A 19,158-nucleotide genomic window follows, 5' to 3' on the forward strand; every position below is an offset into this window, starting at 1 on the left:
GGGGGACCCCAACCCCCGCCAGCCGAAATCCTCTTCTCGGCCGCCCGGCCCCCCCCATGAGTTCCAGACCCCCCCTCTCCCTCCCATTTCCAGACCCCCCTCTCTGAGTTCCTGACCCCTGGACCCCCCTGCTGCAACCCTCTCGAGCCCCCGCTGCCGTCGTGTACCTGTGCTGGCGGGGGACCCCAACCCCCGCCAGCGGAAGTCCTCTTCTCGGACGCGCGGCGTGGACGAATGATCTGATCAAGTTGCAATCTGTTTGTGTGCGGTCAGACGCACGCACACAACAGATTGCAACTTGATCAGATCATTCGTCCATGCCGCGCGACCGAGAAGAGGAGTTCCGCTGGTGGGGGTTGGGGTCCCCCGCCAGCACAGGTACACGACGGCGGCAGGAGAGGGTAGGCGGCGGGAAGGGGGGCTCGAGGGGGTTGTGGCAGGGGGGTCCAGGGGTCAGGAACTCGGAGGGGGGGTCTGGAAATCGGAGGGAGGGAGGGGGATCTGGAACTCAGGGGATGGGGGCCTGGAACTTGATGGAGAAGAGTGGTTTGGAACTCGGGGAAGGGGACGAGAGGGGAGGAGGGGGGAATGCACCACCTGTACAAAAACGTTAAAAAAAAAAAAAACAGCGGGGGGACGACACTGGGATGGGGGGCCCTGGCACACACTCTCATACACACACACTCTCACAGACATACTCCCACCCAGTCTCAATCTCTCTCTGTCACACACACACACTCGCACATTCACTCTCTCTCTCTCTCTCATACACTCTCTCATACACACTCCGAGGAAAACCTTGCTAGCGTCCATTTCCTTTGTGTCAGAAACGGGCCTTTTTTCACAAGTGTTAAATAATTTAATGTTTGCAAAATAACCCTGTAAGGAAGTTTTTTTGACCCATGATGCTATAAGAAGTTGTTAGCAGCATAAGAGACTTATGTCTAGCCTTCATCAGTTGCATCTAAGGTCTTTTATCTCTCTTTTTTAAAGAAATTAAAATGTAAAATAGAAAAATATCCCTTGACTGGTTTGCATTAATTAATAGCAGTTGTTCATTATCCAAGCCTTTTTGTAGTTTTGCTTTCCCACTTTGAAAATGACTGGTGTGCAACTTCCAAGCTGCTGAGTTCATAACTTCGGAGGTCATTCATAGGCTGATTCTACTACTACTACTACTACTTAGCATTTCTATAGATTCCTGTCCTGAAGGAAGCCCTTGTATTAAAGCTATAAATGTGATCATTGAAAAGGGTGGAAATCAAATTACGAATTCCTCATGGTGCTATTTTTAAGAGGTGGAGGAATAGTTTTCTTCTGTGTGGTATTTAATATCTCAGAAGCAGTACTTGTAGATACAGATGTTCACTGTGGCAGTTCTAAATGCTACTCTTGTGCTATGTTTGTATGTCAGTCCTCAGCTATACATATTTTAGCTCATATGCTGTGGAATAGGTTGGGCCACTAGATCCTGATTATTTTTTCGTCTCACATGTTATGAGCAACTAGGGGGGGCGAATAGACAGAGATCGGTTGGTTTGTTCGACCTTCTCTTTCCCCCTCCCTACTGAAAGTGTCACTTCTGCTTTTGATTGAATAAAAGTTACAACAAATCTAGCTTTCTGTAAGACCCAGCTGCTACTGTAACATTTAGGCTACAAAATGGATAGATTAGAGCCCACCATGTGATACGTCTGGATGTGGCTGCCAGAAGGAAAGAATAAAAATAATAGCATAAGGTTTTGCTTTGATAGTAAATTGCCTCTTATTACTGCATATATGCATATTTGAACTATCCAGTGCACATATGGTTATGTAACTGTGTTCCTACCTCTTTATAGATTAGCCTATGTAAGGGCTTCAAAAGGTGAAATCCTCTGCTCTGGTAAGTACACAGCCCATTAAAGAATGGATCACTACATATAGGATCAGGAAATATGATTTGCCTTAGTGCATTTTTGTACGCTATCAGTGCTGTATGTTGGGGGAGGTTTTCCCCTGTTTCATAAAATTTATTTGATAAGACCAAGGCTATTTATTATGTTTTTCCTTAGGGTGTCTGTTTCAGCTGTAGTCATAAAGCATCGTCTTTGCAGCAAAAGCAATGTACATTTATAAAACTAGAATTTTCAGCCTCTGGGGTTGTAGGAGCAACACGTTTTACAGGAGTGGTTACAAATAGAACTTAACTAAGGTGCATTGAGTCTTGAAGTTGAAATTGGCCACCACCTACACAAAACTTCAGATGAACAAGTTTTGTACAAAACTTAGATTGTGGGCTCACTAGGGATAGAGAAAGTACCTGCATATAATAAATGTAAACTGCGTTGGTTCTACTATAGAAAAGCAGTATATCAAATCCATGACCCTTTTTGGATCATAGTAGTAGTAATCTGAAATGAGTGAACCCTGCTCTCTCATTTTCCCAAAGGGGAAGAAGAGAGTCTCTTCTTTTGCTGTCCATTTTGTGATAAAATATTAATCTTAAATTTATTAAAAAAACAGTTTATAAGTTAGATTTAATTCTCACCTTATAAGTAGATAAAAACCATTAATTCTTCTGGAAAACAGTTGGATGTGATCCTCCTTCCCTGTTTGAGCTCATGATCTAAGTATTGGCCCACTCCTGTAGAAAAGGGGAAAAAAAGTCTATTAATTGATTACTTCCTGTTTGACAAAAAGGCTTCTTCATTTTATTGTGGAAAGTTGTATTTATACAAGGCCTGTACCAAAGTGTAAAGCAACTCTAATGCTGTCTTTTTATTGTGGAATATTGTTAGTAATAGGATTGGGATTATGTCAGGAAAGTGAACAAGTGGACTATAGAGAGCAAGTTGGAGTATTTTATGTTTTCTAGAAAGCTTTTTATGCATTTAAAGAAACCCCCTTTACTGTAACCATTTATCTAATCCTGTTACAATTCGTGTTCTATGCCATTGTAATTACCTTTACTGTTAAGGCCTGTTTGTATTTAATTTCCTTAAACCTATCAATTGTACAAACTACCAGTTGCTTTCATTGTTATCAATTTGTGAAGATTTTATAAAAAAATATATATTTCTCTTACTATGTGTTTTTCTTTACATATGATAAATAATATGGAGGGCTTGTCATTAAGGTGCTTTGCTAAAAGTTCACATTTTAGGAAGCTGCTGGTGTCAGATCTCAGATAAAACTTTTCAAAATTTTCTAGAGTGGCAGTTATGGATAAACAGCTGCTAGTTATAGAAGAATCCTAACAATTTTAAAACAAATATATATGTAACACTCTTAATGTCACTATATTATATATTAAATTTAATATATATTTTATTAATGGTAAGTGGCCATAACATAATATTACATTTTGACATGTATCGCACTCCTACCTTGTAGTTCTAAGCGAGTCACAGAAAGCTAAAAGGCCAGAACAATCCTTTGGGAATAACGTAGGCCAAAGAATAAAGGCACAAGAGATCAAACATTTCAAATGCCTAGTGAAGTTCAGCATACAATTATAACCAGTCACATAATAATGCTGCTCTACAAGGGCTATTGTTGTATAATAACAGCTGTTCATGTGTTCCACAAAAAGCTTCTAAATGATGAAATGCAAATGCACTCATTAATGAAATAACAAGTGAGAGCTGAAGAACCACACTTGTTAGTAAATGGGCCAAAGCTCAAAGATAAAAGGTCTAGGGCAGTGTTTCCCAGGCTTTCTTGGGTCACGGTATCCCTAGACTACACATTTTCTCTCAGGTCTCTTCTTTCTCTCTCCCCCCCCCCCCCCGGTGTTAAGTCCTGCCTTTGCTGGTGGGGATGCCTGAGGCTTGAGTTCCATGCTACTTGCATAGCGAGCAAATATTGGTATGCTTCTAACACATGCCCCCCTCCTCTTCCCCCTTTTCATCCAGCATCTTCCCTCCTATTTCCCCTTCCATCCAACCTCTGCCCCTTCTCTCTCTCCCATCTAGCCTAAGCCCCCTCTATGTTTCTCCTCCCCCCCCAATCCAGCAACTGCCTCCTCTCTGTCCCCCCTTCCTCTCCACACACCTGTCCCTGCTGCTGCTGCTTCTCTAGACCATTAGCAGTGGCAAAGCAAGCTACAGCCACCACAAGACAGGACTCTTTTATTCATGTGGCTACCGACTGTGCCCTGAAACAGAAAGTGAAATCCAGGGGGGCTAGGACCATCAGCTGTGTGTATAGAGAATCTGGACCTGTGGTGGCTGCAGCTTGTCTTGTCCCTGCTGCTCAAGTAGAGCATCAGCATTAATGACTTGGGTGGCGATGGGGAAAATATGCTGTGGCACACAGTTTGGGAACGTCTGGTCTAAGGTTTAAGTTGTTTGGGTGATAGTTGCAGTGATAAAGGTTCTGTACCTACATTTATTAGAGTATGACCTCCTGCTGGAGCTGCAGCTTTGTAGATGAGTCTCCACTAACAAGTCAGCCTGTGCCTGAAAAGATGGCGTTATAAATTCTGTCATACTCTTCAGTGGTAGTCAAGTTGCTCTGAAAATGAGAAAGGCAGAAGTTTTAGAAATATGGCACATTTAAAGACTGAGTCTGTCAGACCACTTAGCACTGCACCTTGAAATACATTTTTCCCTATCGATCTGAATTGTAGCTCATCAACTTTCCATGGTTTTATATATTTGCTTACCTCATTCGATATGGTACATAGCTTGTCCTCCAGCCTTTTGATCCAGTTACAGTCTGAATTGGCTGCTATCTTGCTTGAAGCATGACTGTATAAGATGAATTCTGTGCTCAACATATGACATTTTGAAGACTTCCTTTTTGTTTATAAAGTAAGATTGTGGATACCATTATGAACCACTGCTTTACCCTACCATCTCTCTTAATAGTGCCCCCCATCATCTTTATCATTCTCTAGATGAATGAGCACATGCATTGCTGTAAAAGATTTTACTACTACTACTACTATTTAGCATTTCTATAGCGCTACAAGGCGTACGCAGCGCTGCACAAACATAGAAGAAAGACAGTCCCTGCTCAAAGAGCTTACAATCTAATAGACAAAAAATAAAGTAAATCAAATCAATTAATGTGTACAGGAAGGAGGAGAGGAGGGTAGGTGGAGGGAAGTTTGTATGTGAAACCAATATCTATGCAGTCAGTGCATAAATTCACTGGATGCCACCATCCTGAGGATCCGTTCTTCAGAGGGGAGACGCAAAGCCTTCTTCACCTGCTCCTTCCACCTCATGGTCATTATCCTCTTCTACATAACGCTGGCTTGTTTGTATGTGAAACCAATATCTATGCAGTCAGTGCATAAATTCCATCTCCACCATCCTGAGGATCCGTTCTTCAGAGGGAGATGCAAAGCCTTCTTCACCTGCTCCTTCCACATACTCTGACACAACCCACACCTTCACATCCCCCAACAGAAAGACAGACATTCATTCACAGACAGACACACAAAGAATCAGAGACAGGCAGATTTTACAGGCAATTACAACAAGCTCAGCACTCCACTTTCTCTAAACCTCAGCAACAAGAAAGGGAGAAATGAAGTGGAACACACTTGCCCAACCAAAGCAAATGATTTTTTTTTTGTTTAGTTACAGCCAATATCCTTCCAAACATACATTGTGCCCTACGCATAAGGGGTTGGCTAACACCTCAGCTTTCAATCTTTGTCACAAATTGACCTCTGCCTTGGTCTAAGATGCTTCAGGAAGCTGTCACACTCCTGCAATCTAATGTAATAGAGCCAGTGCCTTTGAGGAAAGGAATCAGCTTTTAATCTAGGTACTGTTTGCTCCCTAAAGCTATAGGAGGACTACATCCTTGTCAGATCTCAGAGACCTCAACATATTTTTGTGCAAGGAAATGTTCGGTATGGAAGCACTTCTCTTTAGTCTTTTCTACTCCCTGGATCTCAAAGATGCTTACATGCACATTCCAGTGCATCCTAATTAGAGAAAATAATTCTGGTTCCTTTGCATGGCAAATATTAGTAGTACAATGTAGGTCCAAGGAAACAGGGCAACGGATCCACAAACTCCAAGATGGTGGTGAAAAAAAGCAGATTGAACTCGGGGACATAAAGCTTTTTGAAACTTATTAGAATAAAAGAGCTAAACAGTATAAACATACAAGCCAAGACATTTTTATACATATGTCCAAAAAACATAGTGACCTTGATAATTGACACACATAAAAAATAATGTGTTCTCCAGCTACTAAAACACAATCTATGTTCTGAAATTCACCATTATTGAGTTAGATCACACATATGATTTCACTATTTTTTTTTCAGCATTTCCAAGGTGGTGAAGTGTCATTTGAAACCACTTGGGTAGGTGTTCTATTTTTATTGTGTCAATTATCAATGTTGTGATGTTTTTTTGATGTATATACATATCTTGGCTTGTATTTGTTATTATTTATGATTGTTTTTTTCTAATATGGCTTTAGCTTTACTTATTGATAGTATTCTCTAGCTCCTGACGCAGCCCTTGCATGGATGAAACACTGCCAGTGTCAGGCTTGTTTGGCTCTTTTATTCCAGTAATAAAGGTTGTTGAATTTTATGTCCCTAAATCCAATCTGCTTTTGTTCACTGCTTTATTAGTACAATGGACCTTCCCTTTGGCTTCTCATCAGTTCTCAGATATCACCAAAATCTTTGTTGTGATTGCTGTTTATCTGCAGAGGCAGGGTTATCTAGACTTTTCTTATGTTATTGACGGTCTTCTGGCTACTTTCACAAAAGAACTGGTGCTGATCCTCAGCTAAGATAATACACCCCCATCAGAGACCAGGGTTTATCACCATCTTTGAAATCTTCAGTCTATGAATAGTTTGTTCATAACAGCTATTCTAGTCACAGTTCAAGCAAAGTCCTCACCTTTAGGTGAGGCGTAGGTAGCAAAGAGTAGCTACAGTCAAAGCAAAATAATAGATCCTGCAAACTACATAAATTCAAAGAACCATCAATGCATACTTTTACCTGACGATAGGGTGGGCAATTTTCAGCTAGCCTTGGGGTTCTCAACCCAGTCCTTGGGACACACCTAGGCAGTCAGGGTTTCAGGATACCTACAATGAATATGCATGAGAGAAATTTGCATGTACTACCGCCATTCTATACAAATCTATCTCATACATAGCCATTATGAGTATCCTGAAAACGTGTCTGGCTAGGTGTGTCTTGAGGACTGGGTTGAGTACCCTTGTGCTAGCCCATTTACTAGGGTAAATAACTTGGAAACTTTACTATATATTACACATATACAAACGACAAAGTTTCAAGCATGATGTATTAGAGGTGGGGCAGATTACAATCCTGAAACTTGAGGGGAAGGGATGTAAGGCTTGAAGGTTCAACTGGAGCAGTGTTTCCCAAGTCTGGTCCTGGAGTACCCCTCGTCAGTCAGGTTTTCAGGATATCCACAATGAATATGCATGAAGAGATTTGTATATAGCGGAGGCAGTGTATACAAATCAAGTTCATGGATATTCATTGTGGATAGCCTGAAAACCTGACTGGCAAGAGGTAATCTAGGCTGGGACTTGGGAAACACTGACCTGGAGTATCCAGTAGCCTTGCAACAGCCCTGGGCTTACTTGCAGATGTTAAGTCTTTTGTTTTTTGTGCTCCAGCCCATGGCATATATACCCACCTGAAAATGAAAAAGCTGCAATGGAATCAACATATTGAGACTTTTTCTACAAAAATCTCATACAGTCACTAGGCAACTCATTTATCTTCAATGTAGTATGCCTGATCGCTATGACAATTATAATCATAGATGACCCCCAACTGTCTGTAACTACTAAAAAATTATTTTTAAATTACTTTTTTGTTGCTTATTCTGTGGTTAGTGTGGACCTCTTCGTTTCCACTTATTATACTTTAGTGTAGAAAACAAGTGACCAATATCCTATATAATAAAACGCACCTCCAACATTCTGAAACCGAGAAAGTGAAGCCTTCAAGCCTTGAAGCATTCGAGTGCTCTGTAAGGCTCCATCTCCTCAATTGACGACATGTAGTTCCAGGTACGTCACCCGCAGCACTGACCAACCACACAGCAGCACGAGACCCCGCCCCTGCTGCCTTCGCCGCAACACCATGCCCCCCCCCCCCCCAGGAGAACGTTGGAGGTGTGTTTTATTACCGCACGACAGCAGCATGAGGCCCCGCCCCACGGCTTGAAGGCTTCACTTTCTCGGCTTGAGAACGTTGGAGGTGCTTTTTATTTTATAGGGTAGGATGTGCTCGGTGCTTTTCTGTAGCACATGGGGGGAATTTAATATATGCTGATTAAAGTGGAGGAGTGGCTGGAGGGGGGGGGCAGGGGTGATAGGAGAATCGCTGGGTGGCTGGAGGGGGGGCAGGGGAGAAGAGAATTGTTGGGTGGCTGGAGGGGGGGCAGGGAACAGAGGAGACTCACTGGGTGGCTGGAGGGAGAGCAGGGGAGAGAGGAGAATCACTGGGTGGCTGGAGGGGGGGCAGGGAACAGAGGAGACTCGCTGGGTGGCTAGAGGGGTAGCAGGGGAGAGAGGAGAATCACTGAGTGGATGGAGAGGGGACAGAGGAGACACACTCGCACCCAGCAGTCTCACTCTCTCTCTGTCACACACACACACACTCACATATTCACTCTCTCTCTCACACAGTCAATCTCACACATACTTTCTCAAACATACACACTCCGAGGAAAACCTTGCTAGCGCCCATTTCATTTGTGTCAGAAACGGGCCTGTTTTACTAGTTGTATCATAAACTGTAGCGGAGAAGACTTATGTATAACACTTATCTGTGCATGTAAACGTGTGCAATCCCAGGAGTAATCAATATCCCGACAGGTGCCTGTTTCGCTTCAGTGCTTTGTCAAGGGAACATCAGTCTCTCTCTTATTACTCAGGACCCAGCTTTGCTAAGTCCCTCTTCATGTTATCCACATCATCAGGGCTGCCTACCCAACTGCAGATTTTGGTATCGTTTGTAGAGACAAACCTTACCAGACAGCCCTTCAGCAATATTTCTTCCTGTCAAAGCCCCTTTCCAGCCCATCTAGATCTGTCTAGACTTAATCGGGGTACAGACTGAAAAAGTCTGGCCTTATTTCTCAAATACTGGAATTGCCATCTAAGCACTAATAAGTTTGTTTTGCTTCCATTCTCTTTCCATATAGGAATGCTTTGTGTTTATCCCATGCATTTTTGAATTCCATTACCATTTTCATCACTATCTCCAGCTCTAACACAAAAGTACTTCCTGATGTTATTCCTAGTTCAACCTCCCTGCAATCTCAATTCAAGTCCTCTAGTTCTACTGCTGCCCCATTTCTGGAAAAGATTTGTTTGTATATTAATACTTTTCAAATATCTAAATGCTATATCATATTATTTCTCTAAAGTATACATATTCAGGTCTTCAAATCTCTTTCTCGTACATCTTGTGGTGCAAACCCCAATATAATTTTGTCTCTTTTCTCTGGACCACTTCAAGTCTTTTTATGTCCTTAGCAAGATACAGACTCCAAAACTGAATGCAGTATTCCAAGTGGGGCCTCACCAATGACTTGAACAGAGACATCAACACCTCCTTTCTTCTGCTGGTTATACCTCATTCTCCGAGGACAAGCAGGCTGCTTGTTCTCACTGACGGGTGACGTCCACGGCAGCCCCTCCAATCGGAAACTTCACTAGCAAAGTCCTTTGCTAGTCCTCGCGCGCCCATGCGCGGCATTCTTCCTGCCCGAACCGGCTCGTGTTCGTCAGTCATCTTTTGTCCGCGCTCGGTACGGTCGTGTTTGCGCCGTTCGCGCCCCTTAAGTTGACCCTCGCGCGTCTTTTTGACTTTCGCTAATAAAAAAAAAATTTTAAAAAGGGATTCCGGAGAAGGGCCTTTTGGTCTTTTTCCCTTTCCCTTACTTCTAGTTTTTGGCCCCGTTAAGTTTTCTTTCGTTTTCGGGGTAGGCCCCTTTGAGGCCTCGGGTCGAGTTTTTTTCTCCCCATCTTTTTGGTGCCTTACCACAATTTCGAGTTTTGATTTCGCCGGCGTGATTTTTCCGCCCATGTCATCGAAGTCTCCCAGCGGCTTCAAGAAGTGCACCCAGTGCGCCCGGGTAATCTCGCTCACTGATAGGCACGCGTCGTGTCTTCAGTGTCTGGGGGCTGGGCACCGCCCGCAGGCCTGCAGTCTTTGCGCCCTTTTACAGAAAAGGACTCAGGTAGCGAGATTGGCCCAGTGGAACGTTTTGTTCTCGGGCTCTTCGTCGGCATCGGCACCGGGAGTATCGAGTGCGTCAACGTCGACAGCGTCAACACCTCCGCCCTCGGCCGCGACAGTATCGATTGCATCGAGGCATCGACCCTCTGCATCGTCGGGGCCGAGGCATCGGAAGGCTGCGTCGGTGGTACCGGGACCTCCGCTTCTGCTGATGTCGTCGGACGGTGGTGCTTCGTCTGGAGTGCAGGTGAGGGCTGTCCATTCCCCTGCTGGTGGCGGTGAGCCTTCGGGTGGGTCTCCCCCTACCCTGAGGGCTCCTGCGGTACAGCCCCCCCGAGACCGACCTTCTTCGGCCTCGGCCCCGAGGAAGCGACTGTTGGATTCTACATCCTCCTCGTCGGTACCGGGAAGCTCCGGTGACATGCTTCGTTTGAAAAAGTCAAAGAAGCATCGACACCGGTCTCCTTCCCGCGTCGGTACCGAGAGCTCTGGGTCGCCGAGGGAGTCGGCACCCAGTAGGCATCGGCACCGGGAGGACCTCTCACCCTCTGTTCAGGAGGTGTCGATGCGCTCCACCTTGGACAGCCCGGAACAGCCTCCACGCCCGGAACAGACTCTGACATCGACTCCTGCATCGGCTTCCATGTCTTTCTCCACAGCCGCCCTGCACGAGAGTCTCCGGGCCGTTCTCCCAGAGATCCTGGGAGAGCTGTTGCGCACTTCCCCTCCGGTACCGGGGGTGCTTGCGCCTCCGGTACCGTCGAGTGAGGCGCCGGCTGGCCCCTTGCCCGGGGTGAGGTCTCCGACATCGGTGCCGCTTGCGGTACCGACTGCGGTCGCCTCCCAGGAAGGCTCCCCGACGACGTCGGCGGAGGGAGCTTCGCCGGTGCGGGCGAGGGAGTCTACCTCTCGACGCTCCCACCGTGGCCGTGGTTCCACGGAGTCGAGTCGGGCACGGCTTCAGACACAGGTTCGTGAACTTGTGTCTGATACCGATGGTGAGGCCTCGTGGGAGGAGGAGGAGGACATCAGATATTTCTCTGACGAGGAGTCTGATGGCCTTCCTTCGGATCCCACTCCCTCCCCTTCCCGGTGGTTGTGGAGGACGAGCCCAGGGCTGAAATGTTTGAGCTCCTGGACTATCCTTCTCCACCTAAGGAAGCGTCCACAGTACCCATGCATCATGTCCTAAAAAAGACATTGCTGGCGAACTGGACCAAGCCTCTAACTAATCCCCACATTCCCAAGAAGATCGAGTCCCAGTACCGGATCCATGGGGACCCAGAGCTGATGCGCACTCAGTTGCCTCACGACTCTGGAGTTGTGGATTTGGCCCTAAAGAAGGCTAAGAGTTCTAGGGAGCATGCTTCGGTGCCCCCGGGCAAAGACTCTAGAACCTTAGACTCCTTTGGGAGGAAGGCCTACCATTCCTCTATGCTCGTGGCCAAAATTCAGTCTTACCAGCTCTACACGAGCATACACATGCGGAACAATGTGCGGCAGTTGGCGGGCTTGGTACACAAGCTCCCTCCTGAGCAAGCCAAGCCATTTCAGGAGGTGGTCAGGCAGCTGAAGGCGTGCAGAAAATTCCTGGCCAGAGGGGTGTATGACACCTTTGATGTTGCGTCCAGGGCCGCTGCTCAAGGTGTGGTGATGCGCAGACTCTCATGGCTGCGTGCCTCCGACCTGGAGAATAGGATCCAGCAGCGGATTGCGGACTCGCCTTGCCGTGCGGATAATATTTTTGGAGAAAAGGTCGAACAGGTGGTAGAGCAGCTCCACCAGCGGGATACCGCTTTCGACAAGTTCTCCCGCCGGCAGCCTTCAGCTTCTACCTCCACAGGTAGACGTTTTTATGGGGGAAGGAAGACTGTTCCCTACTCTTCTGGCAAGCGTAGGTACAATCCTCCTTCTCGACAGCCTGCGGCCCAGGCTAAGCCCCAGCGCGCTCGCTCTCGTCAGCAGCGTGCGCCTCAGCAAGGCCCCTCGGCTCCCCAGCAAAAGTAAGGGGCGAGCTTTTGACTGGCTCCAGCAGAGCATAGCCGCCATCCAAGTATCAGTGCCGGGTGATCTACCGGTTGGAGGGAGGTTGAAAGTTTTTCACCAAAGGTGGCCTCTTATAACCTCTGATCAGTGGGTTCTTCAAATAGTCCGGCAAGGATACACCCTCAATTTGGCCTCAAAACCTCCAAATTGTCCACCGGGAGCTCAGTCTTACAGCTTCCAGCACAAACAGGTACTTGCAGAGGAACTCTCCGCCCTTCTCAGCGCCAATGCGGTCGAGCCCGTGCCATCCGGGCAGGAAGGGCTGGGATTCTATTCCAGGTACTTCCTTGTGGAAAAGAAAACAGGGGGGATGCGTCCCATCCTAGACCTAAGGGCCCTGAACAAATATCTGGTCAAGGAAAAGTTCAGGATGCTTTCCCTGGGCACCCTTCTCCCCATGATTCAGGAAAACGATTGGCTATGCTCTCTGGACTTGAAGGATGCCTACACGCACATCCCGATACTGCCAGCTCACAGACAGTATCTGCGATTTCAGCTGGGCACACGTCACTTCCAGTACTGTGTGCTACCCTTTGGGCTCGCCTCTGCGCCCAGAGTGTTCACGAAGTGCTTGGCTGTAGTAGCAGCGGCACTTCGCAGGCTGGGGGTACACGTGTTCCCATATCTCGACGATTGGCTGGTGAAGAACACATCCGAGGCAGGAGCTCTACAGTCCATGCAGATGACTATTCGCCTCCTGGAGCTACTGGGGTTTGTGATAAATTATTCAAAGTCCCATCTTCTCCCAGTACAGAGACTCGAATTCATAGGAGCTCTGCTGGATTCCCAGAGGCGAGAGCCAACAACTTGTTGTCCCTCGTCTCGCGGGTGCGAGCGTCCCAGCAGATCATAGCTCGGCAGATGTTGAGATTGCTGGGCCACATGGCCTCCACAGTTCATGTGACTCCCATGGCCTGCCTTCACATGAGATCTGCTCAATGGACCCTAGCTTCCCAGTGGTTTCAGGCTGCTGGGGATCTGGAAGACGTGATCCACCTGTCCACGAGTTTTCTCGAATCCCTGTATTGGTGGACGATTTGGTCCAATTTGACTCTGGGACGTCCTTTCCAAATTCCTCAGCCACAAAAAGTGTTGACTACGGATGCGTCTCTCCTGGGGTGGGGAGCTCATGTCGATGGGCTTCACACCCAAGGAAGCTGGTCCCTCCAGGAACGCGATCTGCAGATCAATCTTCTGGAGTTACGAGCGGTCTGGAACGCTCTGAAGGCTTTCAGAGATCGGCTGTCCCACCAAATTATCCAAATTCAGACAGACAACCAGGTTGCCATGTACTACGTCAACAAGCAGGGGGGCACCGGATCTCGCCCCCTGTGTCAGGAAGCCGTCAGCATGTGGCTTTGGGCTCGCCGTCAGGGCATGGTGCTCCAAGCCACTTATCTGGCAGGCGTAAACAACAGTCTGGCCGACAGGTTGAGCAGGATTATGCAACCTCACGAGTGGTCGCTCAACTCCCGAGTAGTGCGCCAGATCTTCCAGGTGTGGGGCACCCTCTTTGCATCTCGAGCCAACCACAAAGTCCCTCAGTTCTGTTCCAGGCTTCAGGCCCACGGCAGACTGGCATCGGATGCCTTCCTCCTGGACTGGGGGGAAGGTCTGCTGTATGCCTATCCTCCCATACCTCTGGTGGGGAAGACTTTGTTGAAACTCAAGCAAGACCGAGGCACCATGTTTCTGATTGCTCCGTTTTGGCCGCGTCAGATCTGGTTCCCTCTTCTTCTGGAGTTGTCCTCCGAAGAACCATGGAGATTGGAGTGTTTTCCGACCCTCATCACACAGGACAAAGGGGCGCTTCTGCATCCCAACCTCCGGTCTCTGGCTCTCACAGCCTGGATGTTGAGAGCGTAGACTTTGCCTCTTTGGGTCTGTCAGAGGGTGTCTCCCGCATTTTGCTTGCTTCCAGGAAAGATTCCACTAAGAGGAGTTACTTCTTTCTATGGAGGAGGTTTGCCGTCTTGTGTGACAGCAAGGCCCTAGATCCTCGCTCTTGTCCTACACAGACCCTGCTTGAATACCTTCTGCACTTGTCTGAGTCTGGTCTCAAGACCAACTCTGTAAGGGTTCACCTTAGTGCAATCAGTGCATACCATTACCGTGTGGAAGGTAAGCCGATCTCAGGACAGCCTTTAGTTGTTCGCTTCATGAGAGGTTTGCTTTTGTCAAAGCCCCCTGTCAAACCTCCTACAGTGTCATGGGATCTCAATGTCAATTGTCTTGCCAACATTCTTTCCCCGTCCTCATTCCTTCCCTGCTGAACGTCAGCTGCACACATTGGACTGCAAAAGAGCATTGGCCTTCTATCTGGAGCGGACACAGCCCAACAGACAGTCCGCCCAATTGTTTGTTTCTTTTGATCCCAACAGGAGGGGAGTGGCTGTGGGGAAACGCACCATATCCAATTGGCTAGCAGATTGCATTTCCTTCACTTACGCCCAGGCTGGGCTGGCTCTTGAGGGTCATGTCACGGCTCATAATGTTAGAGCCATGGCAGCTTCAGTAGCCCACTTGAAGTCAGCCACTATTGAAGAGATTTGCAAAGCTGCGACGTGGTCATCTGTCCACACATTCACATCTCATTACTGCCTGCAGCAGGATACCTGACGCGACAGTCGGTTCGGGCAGTCAGTGCTTCAGAATCTGTTCGGGGTTTAGGATCCAACTCCAACTCCACCCCCCTAGGCCCATGTTTTATTCTGTTCCAGGGTACACTCTCAGTTAGTTGGATATATTGTTAGGTCAATCTCAGTTATGTCCTTGCCGTTGCGAGGCCCAATTGACCATGTTTGTTGTTTTGAGTGAGCCTGGGGGCTAGGGATACCCCATCAGTGAGAACAAGCAGCCTGCTTGTCCTCGGAGAAAGCGAATGCTACATACCTGTAGAAGGTATTCTCCGAGGACAGCAGGCTGATTGTTCTCACAAACCCGCCCGCCTCCCCTTTGGAGTTGTGTCTTCCCTTGGTTTGTCTTGCTACATACGGGACTGACGAACACGAGCCGGTTCGGGCGGGAAGACGGCCGCGCATGCGCAGTGCGCATGGGCGAGCGAGGACTAGCAAAGGACTTTGCTAGTGAAGTTTCCGATTGGAGGGGCTGCCGTGGACATCACCCGTCAGTGAGAACAATCAGCCTGCTGTCCTTGGAGAATACCTTCTACAGGTATGTAGCATTCGCTTTCTGTGCGGCCTAGTATCCTCGCTATAGCCACAGCCTTGTCACATTGTTTCACCACCTTGAGAGCCTCAGACACTATCAGCCCAAGGTCTCTTGCCTGAAATGTACAAAATAAGAGGCAAGAAATTGATAACTACATCTCCTTTGGATTTCTGCATGTGCATCACTCTGCACTTCTACACATTAAATTTTAACTGCCACTCCTTAGACCATTTTTCTAATTTTCGGGATCTCTTCTTATATTTTCCATTCCAGCCTGGGGGTCCGCTCTGTTGGCAATCTTTGTGTCATCCACCAAAAGGTAAAAACGTTTCCTTCTAACCCTTCAGCAATGTTACTCACAGTTATATTCAATTTAATCAGCCCCAGTACCGATCCCTGAGGCACTCCATTACTCACCTTCCTTTTCTCTGCACAAATTCCATTTATCACCACCCTCTATCCTCTGTCAGTCAACCAGTTTCTAATCCACCTAAATTCAGCCCACTCAGCTTATTCATAGCCTTTGATGCAGTTCCACATAGACCACTTATAAATCAACTGAGTGCCCTCGGTATGTGACTAACTGGGTTAGGAACTTGTTGAGAGGAAGACAACAAAGAGTAGTGATAAATCGAGTTCACTCTAAGGATAAAGCTATGTTACAAGTGGTGTACCACAAGGATCAGTTTTTGGAATCAGTTCTTTTTAACATTTATGTAAGCAACATTGTGGAAAGGCTGTCTAGTAAGATTTGCCTCTTTGCAGATAATCCCAATATATGCAATAAGATAGACCCCTGATGGTGTGAATAATATGAGGAAGGACCTAGCAAAGCTTGAAGAATGGTCCAGAATTTGACAGCTAAAATTGTGTGCTAAAAAAAATGTAGGGTCATGCATTTGGCCTACAAAAACCTAATACATAATTTTGTGCACAAAAGATGAGCAGGATGTGGGGGTAATCATAGGTGTTGCATTGTGAAGAACAATACTAAAGGATTGTTTGGCACCTTGGGGGTGAATTTTTATTCCATGGCATCTCTGCTGTTTTTTGTTTTTCCTGTCAGAGATCTGTAGATCTTAAAGCGGCAGCCCTGGTAGATGGTTTGCAAGGGCAGAATAGATAGGCTGTATGGTCTTTATCTGCTTTCATTTTCTATGCAAGAAGGAGGAACATAGAGAGATGCTGCAGTAAGGAGGAGAGTATATAGATGAACAAATGCTGGGGAAGGGGAGAGAGGTAGGACTGATACAGTGAGGGGAGGGGGGCATGGGGATGTGGAAGAGAGGGACAGGTGGACAGGCTGTGTAACAGACCAGAAGACAGACTAAGATTGACTGGATATTGGGCATGTAATTGGGGGTTCAGGACTTGAGCAGGATTGCAAATGATTCAGGGATTAGGTAAAGTGGAAGACTGGGGCCTAAGAAATTGAGCATGAATTAGGAGGAATATGGGGACCATGTAACTGTGTGAGAGACATGAGTAAGGTTGTGAGACAGTGCAGAAAGATGGGGAGGGGGAGACAGTTGAAGGAGCTGAAGGGGTAGGGAAGCAATTGAAAATGGCAAGAGAGAATACCAGAAAGGAAGAAGACAGGTTTTTGAAGGAGGTGAAAGATGATGGAAATGGGGGGAAGGTAAAAAAAAAAAAGGGGGGGGCATTGGAGCCTGGATAGGGCTAAGATATAAGAGGACTGGAGGAGGAGAGGGAAGGGAGGAGGCTGGTAAGGGGAAAATGGCAGAGGAAGATAGATAAGGCTGGGGAGGTGGTGCATGCAGAAGATTGAAATAAGACTAGGAAAGCAATAAGAGGTGGGGAATGAAAGGACTAGGGAGGTAAGTATAAGAATGGGACAGCTGCTGAATAGGTGAAAAGATGGATAGTGGATACTGCAGGGAGAGAAGGAAATAAATCTAGTTGTAGATAAAAAGGCAGATGTGAGAAATGATGACGAAAGGATGAAACACAAAGATCCATGTCAGAAACAGTTATAGGGAAGAGGGAACATGAAGAAACAGGAAATTATATGCTAGAAAAGGACTTGGGAGAAAAATAACAAGAGAAAGTAGTAGAGGGAGACCAGGACAAAGCCAATTGGGGGGGGGGGGGACCCTTCTAGTTAGGGGCCATGATTGTGGCCTAAGCCCTGACATACAGCAAGACTGGCCCCAAGATGAGGGCATAAAAGCAAAGGTTGGCTCAGGACACCACAACTCTTTGGCATTCAGGAAGGGCTTGGTCATTTGGAAGAAGGCACCATGCAAATATTACTTGATCAATAGTATCAAATTCTGCAGCATAGTCTGGTCCCTACCCTCATTCAGAACTGATACTGAAATTGTCTCTGTCCAAGGCTCATGACAAAATCTTTATCAAAATGAATAGAGAGCTCTTGCTTACTCAAAGGAATCTAGGAGTTGACTAAACACAAATTTCTCAATAGGTTTTCCTAAGAAAAAAGGAAATCAGAAATAGGACAGTTCTGAAGGAAGGCTTGCATCCAGATCTTTGTACTTTAAAAGAGGCCTGACCATCACCTGCGTCATTGATGGGGGAACCAAACCCTGCTATAATGAGGTATTTGCCAACATATTGCCACATAAAGTAGTATGTGTGTTACAATTGCTCATCTATTGGAATTAAATTTAACTGATACGGTACTAGAGAAAAACTTTGCAAGACTTTCATACTAAGTTGCTTTCCTAATCTCTGTTCTACACTTTAAAAATTCTGTTCCATTTGTGGATCTACTGGAGTAAAATATCTAGCAACTCCTTCTCTATTACACTCTCATCTAACCTAGCACATCTACTACTTGTACAAAATCTACTTGGATCACTTGGATTGTCCATATGTCAGCAGAAATCAATGATGATTCACAAAACCACCTATTTCCAAAAAAATCCTAGATCACCTGAAATAAGACCATCCGTCTGTTATAAGATAGAGCTAGTTATTCATTCACATAACATCCAGCTTTAAGATTCTTTTTTTATAAAATGTATAGATGCTCCTTATGTCAAAAAGTTTTTGTGTTCTTTTTCTATTTCCTTTCATAATTCCTACTCTGCCATTTTAACAGCTGCAACCCTATGTGAAATCAGGCAGCCTTCCTTCTTGCAGCCACGTTCCATCTTTTCAGGCACCAATACTTCCCTAACCTTCATCAGTCTCTCTAATCTAACCTGCTCATAAAAATAATTCCCTTTTCTTAGTAGGTAATATTTGTGATGTACGAGAGACTCATGAGAAAATTAAAATCATGGGATAGAAGGCAATGTCCTTTTGTGGATTATGGAATTGGTTATTGGACAGAAAATAGAGGGTAGGGTTAAATGGCCATTTCTCTCAGTGAAGGAGGGTGAATAGTGGAGTGCCACAGGGATCTGTATTGGGACCGGTACTATTTAACATATTTATAAATGATCTGGAAATCGGAACAATGAGTGAGGTGATTTAATTGGCAGATGACACAAAATGTTTCAAAGTTGTCAAAACACATGCTGACTGAAAAATTGCAGGAACACCGTAGGAAGTTGAAAGACTTGGCATCCAAATGGCAGATTAAATTTAATGTTGATAGATGCAAAGTGATGCATATTGGGAAAAATAATTCGAACCATAGTTACCTGATGCTAGGGTCCACCTTAGGAGTCAGAACTTTAAAAAAAAAAGATCTAGGTGTCATTGTGCGACGGCAGCGGTGCTAGAAAGTATTAGGAAAGGTATGCAAAATAGAA

This window comes from Microcaecilia unicolor, chromosome 2 (assembly GCF_901765095.1).
Source record: "Microcaecilia unicolor chromosome 2, aMicUni1.1, whole genome shotgun sequence".
In the NCBI taxonomy this organism is placed as follows: domain Eukaryota; kingdom Metazoa; phylum Chordata; class Amphibia; order Gymnophiona; family Siphonopidae; genus Microcaecilia; species Microcaecilia unicolor.